The sequence below is a fragment of the Octodon degus genome, unplaced genomic scaffold (assembly GCF_000260255.1).
Source record: "Octodon degus isolate 3935 unplaced genomic scaffold, OctDeg1.0 scaffold00015, whole genome shotgun sequence".
NCBI lineage: Eukaryota > Metazoa > Chordata > Mammalia > Rodentia > Octodontidae > Octodon > Octodon degus.
In genome coordinates, this window is record NW_004524591.1 from 16,917,709 (window position 1) to 16,928,150 (window position 10,442).

General features: G+C 41.6%; 1 pseudogene; it reads left to right on the top strand.

The window, feature by feature from the left end:
- The first annotated feature begins 360 nt into the window (after positions 1–360).
- The window catches only part of LOC101562933, a 14,164-nt pseudogene continuing 4,082 nt past the window's right edge, over positions 361–10,442 (top strand).

The following is a 10,442-nucleotide window of genomic DNA, read 5'->3' on the forward strand; positions in this document are numbered from 1 at the left end:
GCGTCTGCCTAAGCAGGCGCGTTAGTCCACTGAGCTATCTGACAGGCCCTCCCCAAAGAATCTTATTCTCAAGTTTTTAATCAGTTTTTTACCCACCACTGAGCCTGGGAAAGTCTTCATTTCAGTTTAGACATCAAGACTCAGAGAAGGCAGAGAAAGTATTTACACAGCGTGGGAACAGAAACCACCCTGCCACATGCTTTTACTTTGAATTAATTTCTCAAGTTTCACAGAAATAGTTCTACATAAATTCCGCAGAGGAAATTCACAGAGAAATCACCCCTCATTAATTGTCACTTTTCTCAGTATTTAAAATGTGCACAAAAGCAGCAACTCAGTTATTGGGACCAAAGCAGCAGCATGGAGAAAGGAAGGCAGCAAGACAGGGTTGGAAGCACTGTGGCTTGTGCGGACAACAGCGAGTACAGGTGCAAGGGCGACTTCCTACCCCCTGGGCAGCAGGCCAGCAGGACGCTGTCCACGTAGTGTGTCACTCAAAGACTCGCAGCAACCCTGCGGTGGGCCTCATCACACTGGCCACTGACCATGCAGGGGTGATTGCCCTCAGCCCCGACACCGGCCAGCCACATGCTATCCAAGCCCCACACTGTCCAATCCACGAGCAAGAACAGCTCTGCACAGCTATCCACAGGGCCCACCTGGCTCAGAACCACACAGGGCAAGAATCACACGAGGTGCATCGTTGCCTTTGTGGGGGGCTGCAGAGGACAATGAGAAAGAAGGATTTGGTGAAACTGGCTAAATGCCTTAAGAAAGAAAAAGTGAACCCTGACGTTATCAATTTTGAAGAAGAAAAGCGGGTCACAGAGAAGCTAAGGCCTTTGTAAACACTTTGAATAGCAAAGATGGCACTGCTTCTCCTCTGGTGACAATAGTGCCCCCTGGGCCCAGCCTGCTGATGCGCTCATCAATTCTCCCACTCTGGCTGGTGACGGTGCCATGCTGGGGCTCGATGTCAGTGACTTTGTGATCCTGAGCTGGCCCTGGCCTTTCATGTTTCTATGGAAGAGCAGCAGCAGTGACACGAGGAAGAGAAAGTCCCCCTGGGGGGTGAGGAGGGGAGCTGAGGCTGGGTTGAATACCACTGGGACTGAAGACCCAGAGGATGCCTGGCTGAGGATGACTGTCAGCCAGCAGGAGTTGAGCTGTACTGGGTTCCCTGACCTAAACAGTATGGCAGAGGAAGATCGCTTATGCCATGCAGATGTCCCTGCAGGGAACAATTTGGTCAGGCAGAGTCAGCTGACAAGGATGCTAGCTCAGCCATAGCACCTCCAAGCCAGCCAAGGAGCTGGTCATTATGATGTGATGCGGGACCTGGAGTTCCTTTAGTGTCCTAGAGAACCTTCCAGCTGTGGAGCCTAATAATGAAGCCATCTAAATGCCACCAGCTCCCTGAGCTCCTAGGTCATCAAGGATGGCAAGAAACAGGACAATAAGTGAGACTGGAGGGGAGCGTAGCTGTGCCCACCCAAGGGACTGTGAGGGCTGGGCAGGGCAGGATGTGGGTTACTAGGTCTTCTGTAACCCGTACAGCCTAAATAAAGCCTAGCAAGGAGTTTTCCTTTTTTGGTGAAAGAAAGGAAGGAAGGAAGGAAGGAAGGAAGGAAGGAAGGAAGGAAGGAAGGAAGAAAGGGAGGGAGGGAGGGAGGGAGAGAGAAAGGATGGAAGGACAGAAGGATGGAAGGATGGAAGGAAGGATGGATGATGTTCCCTTTAGGAAGAATCCCATCTAGTTCTGACCATTTTAGTACTTGGTGTGGTTCAATCAACTTCTTTTAATAGCTGTGGAATGTGAAAATACTTATATAAGATTGTGAAAGACCTGTTTTATTCTGAGAGTCTCTATCATATGCAAACAAGGTGATATGTCTCTGCATGCTACCACTGCTAAACTGTGAACAAAGTACAGGGGGAAAGGCCTGATTCAGATAATGCCTCCAAGATACTGGTTGAGTGACATGTCAAGTAGATTCACATCTTTCCTTGTTCGTGTCAACCAATCAATGACACTTGAACCTGGGATGACCAGGTCAACTTGCTACCTCTGCCACTAAGTGGGAGAGAGAATGCATAGATGGGCTCTCAGAATGACAATCACTACTTGCAGCTATAGTAATTCCACAGACCCTGCTCTTTGTCCTGCTTAGCAAGAGCCTTCCTGTGCTCCCACAGTTAAATACCAGCCTCCTCAGATCTTCACACAAGGGAAACAAAAAGGCCTGTGGGATATCAATTCCCTGGTGACCCAGTCTGACTAGAATTGAATTTCATTCTACTCAGAACAAGTATTTTTGGTTTTGTTTTTTGAGTTTTTGTTTTTTTAGGATGATAGTAAATGAAGCCTTTGAGGGTACTGTGTTCTTTCATTTGCATATAAATGAATATGAATATGAATGTAGTCAATAGGCCTCTGCCATCTTCCTCCTACTCTGACCCATCCCAGTGACATTTATTTTTATTTGTTTTTCAATGACTCATGCTAGAATGTCCTCACAAAATATAAATCCATCATATCCTTGTTTGGGATCAATACCACATATTTACTATAAATTTGTCATGCTTTCATATGTGTACCTGTTTTAGCCTGTAATCCTTAAATTTGCTCTGGAGATTTGGAGATTTGATCAAATCCCCAAGATCAAAAGCCTTAAAAATTTTGTTTGCATTTATATGCAAAGCTTACAAAGTTCTCAAGAGGGGAGATGGTGGTAAGAGCATTCTTCAAACCCTTGTTAATTGTTAGTTGTCAAAGCCTGAGGGTGAAATCACAGAGGTTTGTTTTAACAGGGAAAAAAAATGACATTAATTTTAAATTTTCTTATAACTCAATAGTGAACATGGACAATATTTTTTTCTCATTAGCTCACTCAAAATATAAGTACAATTGTTAGACACACGCTAAAAAGGCATATAAAAACATCAACTTATTTCCCTGAAAGATGGATATAGAGCCTGCTTGGAGGATCATAACTAAGAGGGAAAACTGGTATTTTAGGCACATTATTTTAAATCACTCAAGTCTGCCAAGAAATGTTCAGTAACAGCTGTTACTTTGATCATCCTAATACTGCTGAAAAATAATATGTAAAATTAGACTACTGTAGATCCTTAAAACGAGCAATGAGCTGAAAGACATAGATATAAATTACATTTTTAAAGCTGCCTGTCCTACTCCAGGATGACTCAATTAACAATGAAACCATCTCAAAAGCCAATGTTAAATCAATGCAATAAAGAGCCCTATCAGTTTAGCATTTGCAACCACAAGTTCAAATATTTTATGGAATATATGTGCTTGTCAATTATTTGATACATTATTATTGAATTTCCATAGAAAAATGAATTAATCACTTATAAAAAAGAATTAAAATTCACTTTGATTGGCTGATTTTCTAAGTAACTTTTTAAAAAAAAAATCACTCATCTGATAAAAGATGAGAATTATTATGTAGACACCTCCAGGCTGGCCTCAAATTCCGGGGCTCAAGGGACTCTCTTACCTCCCCCCCCCCCAGTGCCTCACTACTCTTCACCCCCTGCCCAGTAGTTGGGACTATGTGTCTTCAAGCACCAGCTATTTTTAATAAGTCCAGTATTAGAGTTCAAAGATGGCCTATAGGTCTGTACACCCAAGAGCCATTCTAGATGTGGATGACATTCTCTGTATCGTGGACCTCAGAACTCACAGCACTTTCAAGGGACTGACCATCTTTACCTTAAAATATTCAATGATAAGGAGAATGCTCTCATTTTTTTATATCTAGATCAAGCTATTTAATGTCATTACCTCTACCAAAAAAGAAAGCATAAAAATGATTTTAGAGCACATACCTCTCTTATTTTAATGTATTATTTAGGATAGTCTATTCAGAAGTGTTTACTTCCATTCAGGAGGTAATAAAATGCATGAGAGGATATTTCCTAGTTTACTTTCTAACATTTCCTGTCTGAAATATGGACTGCATATTCTAACGTCTCCCATCTTACACTTCCTGAAGAGAATGCAATTTCATGCTTACAGGTTTTCCGTTTCTACACTAGACAATTGGTGGGTGAATGATTCTAAATTGTGCTTTTAGGAGGAATAACTGTCCAAAAGGAACTCATTTTGTGGAGCACTTTTTCAGGAACATGCCATTTACTTTATGTTTTCTTAAGCTGTGTGTTGTCATTAGTAGGAATGCTCTTGTCGTTCCTGTTTGTCTTTCTCTGGCCTGGGTAGTAACACTGTTCTTAGAAATGCCAGCCAGGGGAAGGCCGGCACTTTCCGGAACATAGCCGCAGAGAGGCAATTCCACCAACACAACATGGGTCCTATAATTTAGTGCACACGGGCACAAAGCAGTGTATTTGTCTTCTCAAACTGTAATTTGAAATTAGATGCTATTGAAAACATCCGAGCTGATTTTCTTAGCCCAGCTTTATTATTTTAATCTCCTGCAGGATGAAAGGATGGGGAGAAATAATATGCACACTCTAAAACGTCTTACTCTTTTCTTTTAGAATTTGCTATCATCACCAACAGGCTTTTCTGTGAAAGGGCAACTACACTGATTTCAATTTATAGGAGATATAATAAGAAAATACTTTTTAGCATTTGGGATTCCTCAGGGCCAATGAGGCCTAAAATTTGCTACCAGCAGTACCAAGGAGCAGAAACATCTGTGGCTCTTTCGGTGTACAGCGTAATACTGTATAAGATCTGAATTGCTGTAGTTCAAAAATGACTTGCAATTGAGCTTTACCACTAATCAAACCTTAATGTATTGTATTCTTTGAAAAACAATTGGTGATATAAACTATTGTAAACCATATAAATATTTAATTACCAGAACATAGTTTCCTAATTGCCTATGACAGTTGATATTATAATAAAATGCTCCTTCAAAGTTTAATGGTTGCTACTTCACTAAAATTCTTTTTTCCATATCATTTTAACATATTTCTTGAGGTGCTGATTCTAACTAAGATTATCTTTATACTCTAATGCCTGAGAGTAAAGATGCCAAACTGTTAAATATCAAGCACACCAGAGTTAGGCTCATAAAAAAGCACCAAATAAGCAAAGTAATTACTCCCACTATCCTTTCTATTTACTCTTGGCATCCCAGCTCTTTATTTTGAACAAATCTTCAGCATACCACAAGTGAAGGCAAAGTTGACAGCTCAGAGATGTTGAGATTAAATGTTAGGATTTTTTCTCCCTAAAACATCCCTTGAAAAGAATGTAAAATGTTTCTTTTTCTAAAAATAAGGAATAGTGGATTAAAGCGCCTGGGGGCCCAGGGGCCCAGGGTTTGATCCCGGGACGGCTGTGTTGGCCCCACCCCCGAGGCATGCTGAGACATCAGTTGAGACTGGACATGGTGGCACAGGCCTGTAATCCCACATTTGGGAGGCTGTAAACAGGAGAATCACTACTAGTCCCATCTAGTAGTAAGACCCTGTATACCCTGTAGACCCTTCCCTAAAATACAAAAAGAAAGGAAGAATAAAAATTCATCCGGAGAAAAGCTGTTTGGTTCCTGAATGTGTATTTGTAGGGGCAGGGTAGTGTGAGCAGCAGAGAGGAAGACAAGGACCACCGGTGGGATTCTACTCAACATGCACTCTACAGAACTGAGAACTGTGATGTCCTGTGTTTTGCCCTATGTACAATCAGTTTGACAACTCTGCATACCTGTCTCATAAAACTCAAATTTTGGAGCCAGGGAGATGGCTTAGTAGGATAAGCGCTTGACTGGCAAACGCAAGGATCTGAGTTCAGTCCCCGGTTCCACCAAAAAAAAAAAAACCTCAAATTTTATACTGCCTATAAGTACACTAGTTTCTTACCACTGCTATAACAAATTATCAGAAGCATAGTAGCTTAAAACAACTACTGTGATTTGAATGTGTGTGTCACACTAAAATTCAAATTTTGAAACCTAATCAGCAAATGCTACGATATTTTAAGATGATAACTTTAAAGGGGTACAGGTGATGACCTCATGATGAGGGCAGTGCTTTATAAGACACAGTCTGCGGGGCCGGGGAGATGGCTTAGTGGAGTAAGTGATTCCCTGGCAAGCGCAAGGGCCTGAGTTCAATCCCCGGTTCCAGAAAAAAAAAAAAAAAAAAAAAAAAAGACATGGTCTGCTTTTTCTTTCTTTGCTGTCCACCACATGAGGAAACACCAGGAAGATAGTGGCCTGCCCATCAGGAAGCAGGCCCTCCCCAGGCCCTGGATCTGTGTGTGCCTTAAGTTTGTACTTCCCAGGATCCAGAACTGGGGAAATAAATTTGCCCAGCAAATTTATTACTATATATGTTATAGTATTTATTACTATATATGTTATAGTAACCCACCCTAAGACAACAACAATTTTTTGTTTACCACCTCACAGAACCAGAAGTCATGAGTCAAATCAGTATTGTTGGGGTAAAGTCAAGGTATCAGAACTGTCTCCTTCTGGAGACTAAAAGAATCTATTCCCTCACTATTTCTTTGTGTCTAGCTGCAGTCTGTATTCCATGATTTGTGGCTCCTCTCTCCATATTTAAAGAGATGGATCTCTGCTCTGTCATTATCCCATGGACTTCTCCCTCTTTTCTACAGCCTACATCATTCTCAAGGACTGCCGTGATTGAGTCCACACTGATGATCCCAGATAATCTCCCCATCTCATATTTTCAATTCAATCACGTTTGCAAAGTGCTTTTTCTATATAAGGTAACACCCACAGATTCCAGCAGTTTGGCTGTATCTGTTTTTGGGGACCAGTGTTCAGCCTATCACAATAGGCTTGGCCTTAAAGCCCAGTCAACTGCGCATGCATGGCCCTGAGTGTGCAAGGGCAGAGCCTAGAACAGGCCTCTCCTACCTTCATAATTGATGGTAATAAATGATAGCACAGGGGCTAGTGAGATGGCTCAGTGGTCTAAAGCACCTACTTAGAACAAGTTTAGCAAAGCACAGGGACCGCGGTTCAATCCCCCAGCACCACATGCCAGCCAGCCCCGCCCCCTGGTGGGCTGAGCTGGCCACACACACACACACACACACACACACACATAAATAAATAAAAATTTAAAAAAAATAAATACATGATAGCACAAGCAGAGGTGTGCAGAAAAACAAAGCATATTTAAGCCTAAATGCAAGTCAGGTCAGACAGAAGATTTTACAATACAGCGCAATTATGCTAAAGGATAGGTTGGGGACAGGATGTAATTTTAAATAAGTGGTGTTTTAATCACAATGTCTACTAAAGGAAGAAGCTAATCTTAAGAGAAAAATGAGGTACAGCTCTGATTATTTTAAGGATTAAAGGAGACAATTTATGTAAGACACTAAGCACAGGGTTTAACAGTTTGCAAATGCTCAGAACTGTTAATATGATTCCTTTCAGAGCTCAGAGATTTTTAAAAAAACACACACTTTTTTTTCCTCTCAGTCTGCAAAGATGAATCTACACAGAGCTTATTCCTTGACAGAAAAGGACTTGCATTTCTACCCCTAAAGAGGGTGCTGACACCGAGCTAAAGGAAATCTCAAAAGACAACCTTCTCTGGGAGACCACCAGCACGGTCTCCAACGTGCTTCTCTTGCCGAGGTGACCTCCTTTTGCCAGGGTTAAAGTTGAGTAGCCGGGCATGAGCTGCTACTTGGAAAAGTGCTGAGTGGCTGATGCGTGCTGTCAGCGTTGTCCAAGGCCAGCCAGAGAATGTCCGCATGGCCCTTTCCTTTCCACTCACATTTGGCAGAGACTTACACTGTGAGGCTGAAGAAAGTCGGAGGCAATGAAAATGCAATCCTCTCTAGCCATATCATACACCAATTTACAACGCTATCTTCCCAGTAAATTGTTCTCTGCATAGAAACAATACTAAAAACGACAGAGAAGCCCTCCACTTGAAAGGAATTCTAGCTGGATGGAAATGTAAGAATACGCTAACTGGCCTGTAAAAGGTTAAGTGGCATCTTTTCTCAGTGTGGTAAAAAAAATAACCACAATCATTAAATGAAAAAAACACGTGCAGCATGTGTCCAGGGCAGCACACACATGAGCAATGGGTGATCTGCTCTGGGGAGTTTTGCCTGTGCCCTGCTGTGCCACAGTTTACATTCATCACTGGGCTTGATGGACTTGAATTTCTCCTTTCCCCTTCACCATCTGAAACCCAAAAGTGGCTTTGTCCTTCCTGCCCACATATGACATTTTCTAGCAAAGGCAAGAAGAGGTGACCACTCTTCATCAGCATCTCAGTCCTGCTCATTCTTCTAAAACTTCCTTCTCTTCCCTGCATTTCACTTCTGCTTCCCTGTCCCTCCAGCAGCCACACCTTTTTGCTCTCTGCCTCCAACTCATTGCTTTTCTCTCTTGCTCTCATTTTCTTTTCTGTTCTTTTTTATGGGAGACACAATACAGGCAGAATGAGTTCAAGCTTATTTTTTAAACTCCACTGTGAAGTGATCCTAAGATCTCTTCCAAATTCTACTAGCCTTGTTAAGATATTTTTCCCCCCAGGGCTGGCGAGATAGCTCAGTGGATTAAGCACCTGATTAGGTAAGCATAGGAACCAGGGTTCGATCCCTGGCACCACATGCTGCACCCGCCCCACCTACGGGCTCAATGAGCCTGTGATGGAGTCTGGCCATGGTGGCACACACCTGTAATCCCAGCACTAGAGAAGCAGAAAACAGGAGGATCACTATGAGTTGGAACTGCATATTGAGACCCTGCCCCACCTAAAAAACAATAAAAATGATATTTTTTTTTCATCTACATGATATTGAGGGAGACATCTAAATATCTACACTTTAACAGTAACATAATAACATAATAACATTATGGTATGGCAAGCACAAGGTTCCCAAGTTCCATCTCCAGTACTGCAAAAATTAATGAATTAATTAATTAAAATTAAAAATTATGAAGTGAATCAAAACCCTAAGACTGGGACTCAGTGCAAATAATGCTATTTGTTATCACAACAATTATCACCTGCAAATGACCAAAAGAAATATTCTAAGTAAGGGTTAGACAAAAATAGCTGCAGATTTAAGGATGGGATGAAGGGATCAGGCCATAAAAGTACTAATAAAATTCAGCTGGGCATGGTGATACATACTTCTAATCCAAGCTACTCAGGAGACTGACTGCAGTAGGAAGATCACAAATCAAACCAGTCTCAGAAATTCATTGAAACCTTGTCTCAAATTTTTAAGGGTTTTTTTTGTAAAAGGCAGGAAGAACTAGGCATGGTGGTGCACATCTGTAGTCCCAGCAGTCGTGAGGCTGAGGCAGGACTGTTGCAAGTTTGAGGCCAGCCTGGCTATATAGTGAGACCCTATCTCAAAATACCCAAAGGGGGAGCTGATGTGGGGCTGGAGATGTAGCCCCATGCTCCTTGTGTTCAATCCTCTAGAGGAAAAGGACTACAGAATTTGAAAGGTGAAGATTACAGTCCTTATTTCAGTGTTATTAATTTATTGGGGAATTTGGGGCAAGGTAAACTGCAGTTATGTAAACTGCCCGCCTATCAGAGAGTCATTGCCCCTCCCCCCAAAAAATAGGTAACATCTCACCCATACACAGACACAGAAGAATGATTCAAAAGGTAAGAGGGATGTTAAAGCTCAGATTTCAAGGGGGAATTAATAAATAACACAAACTTGGAAGAAATAAAGTAAGCCAGACAATATTTATTATGCCAGCTTAAAGACTAAGCCCCATTAAACCTTCTTCCCTAAGGCTTTAAATTGTTCTCACTCTTTTACAATCTTCCAGGAACAGCCAGTGCAATTCTACATACACATATAATCATCCAGTGAGACAACTGGGTTATGTACACCATTTTTCTTCTTCCTCTAGGGCTTCCTAACATTGCTCAAAATCTAATACTAGCAGAATGTCATGAAGGAAAATGAGTCCATACAGTCCACTTCAGTCTTAATTTTATACAATGTATTTTAAATACTCCTATAGTTTATTTGAATATCCACATCCACTAGGTAATAAAGAGAGTAAGTAGTGTGTATTGATAAAAGAACATAAAGGCAATCTGTGTTTGCAGCTCTGACCCCCTGGTGAGATCAATAAACTGCACAGCAAATCCTTACCATTTCTGTACCCCTTCATGGCCAACTTCACACTGAGTAATCTTCCTCTAATATGTAATATAAAATCCTGGACACGGACATATAAGCCTGGCTTCTTATATGTCCATAACACGGCCACCATAACCCACAGAATGTAGCCTGATATTCAAGGCCAGCCACATTCATATGTGTTCCTAATCTTTCCAACGATATCCTCAACACTTGCTTATAAAACTCTCTATCCCACCCACACCAGTGTACTTCCTATCTCCATGAGGATTTTCATCCCTCCTACCTTGGGCCATCTAGAAAGTAAGTGGAATGTCACCGTACA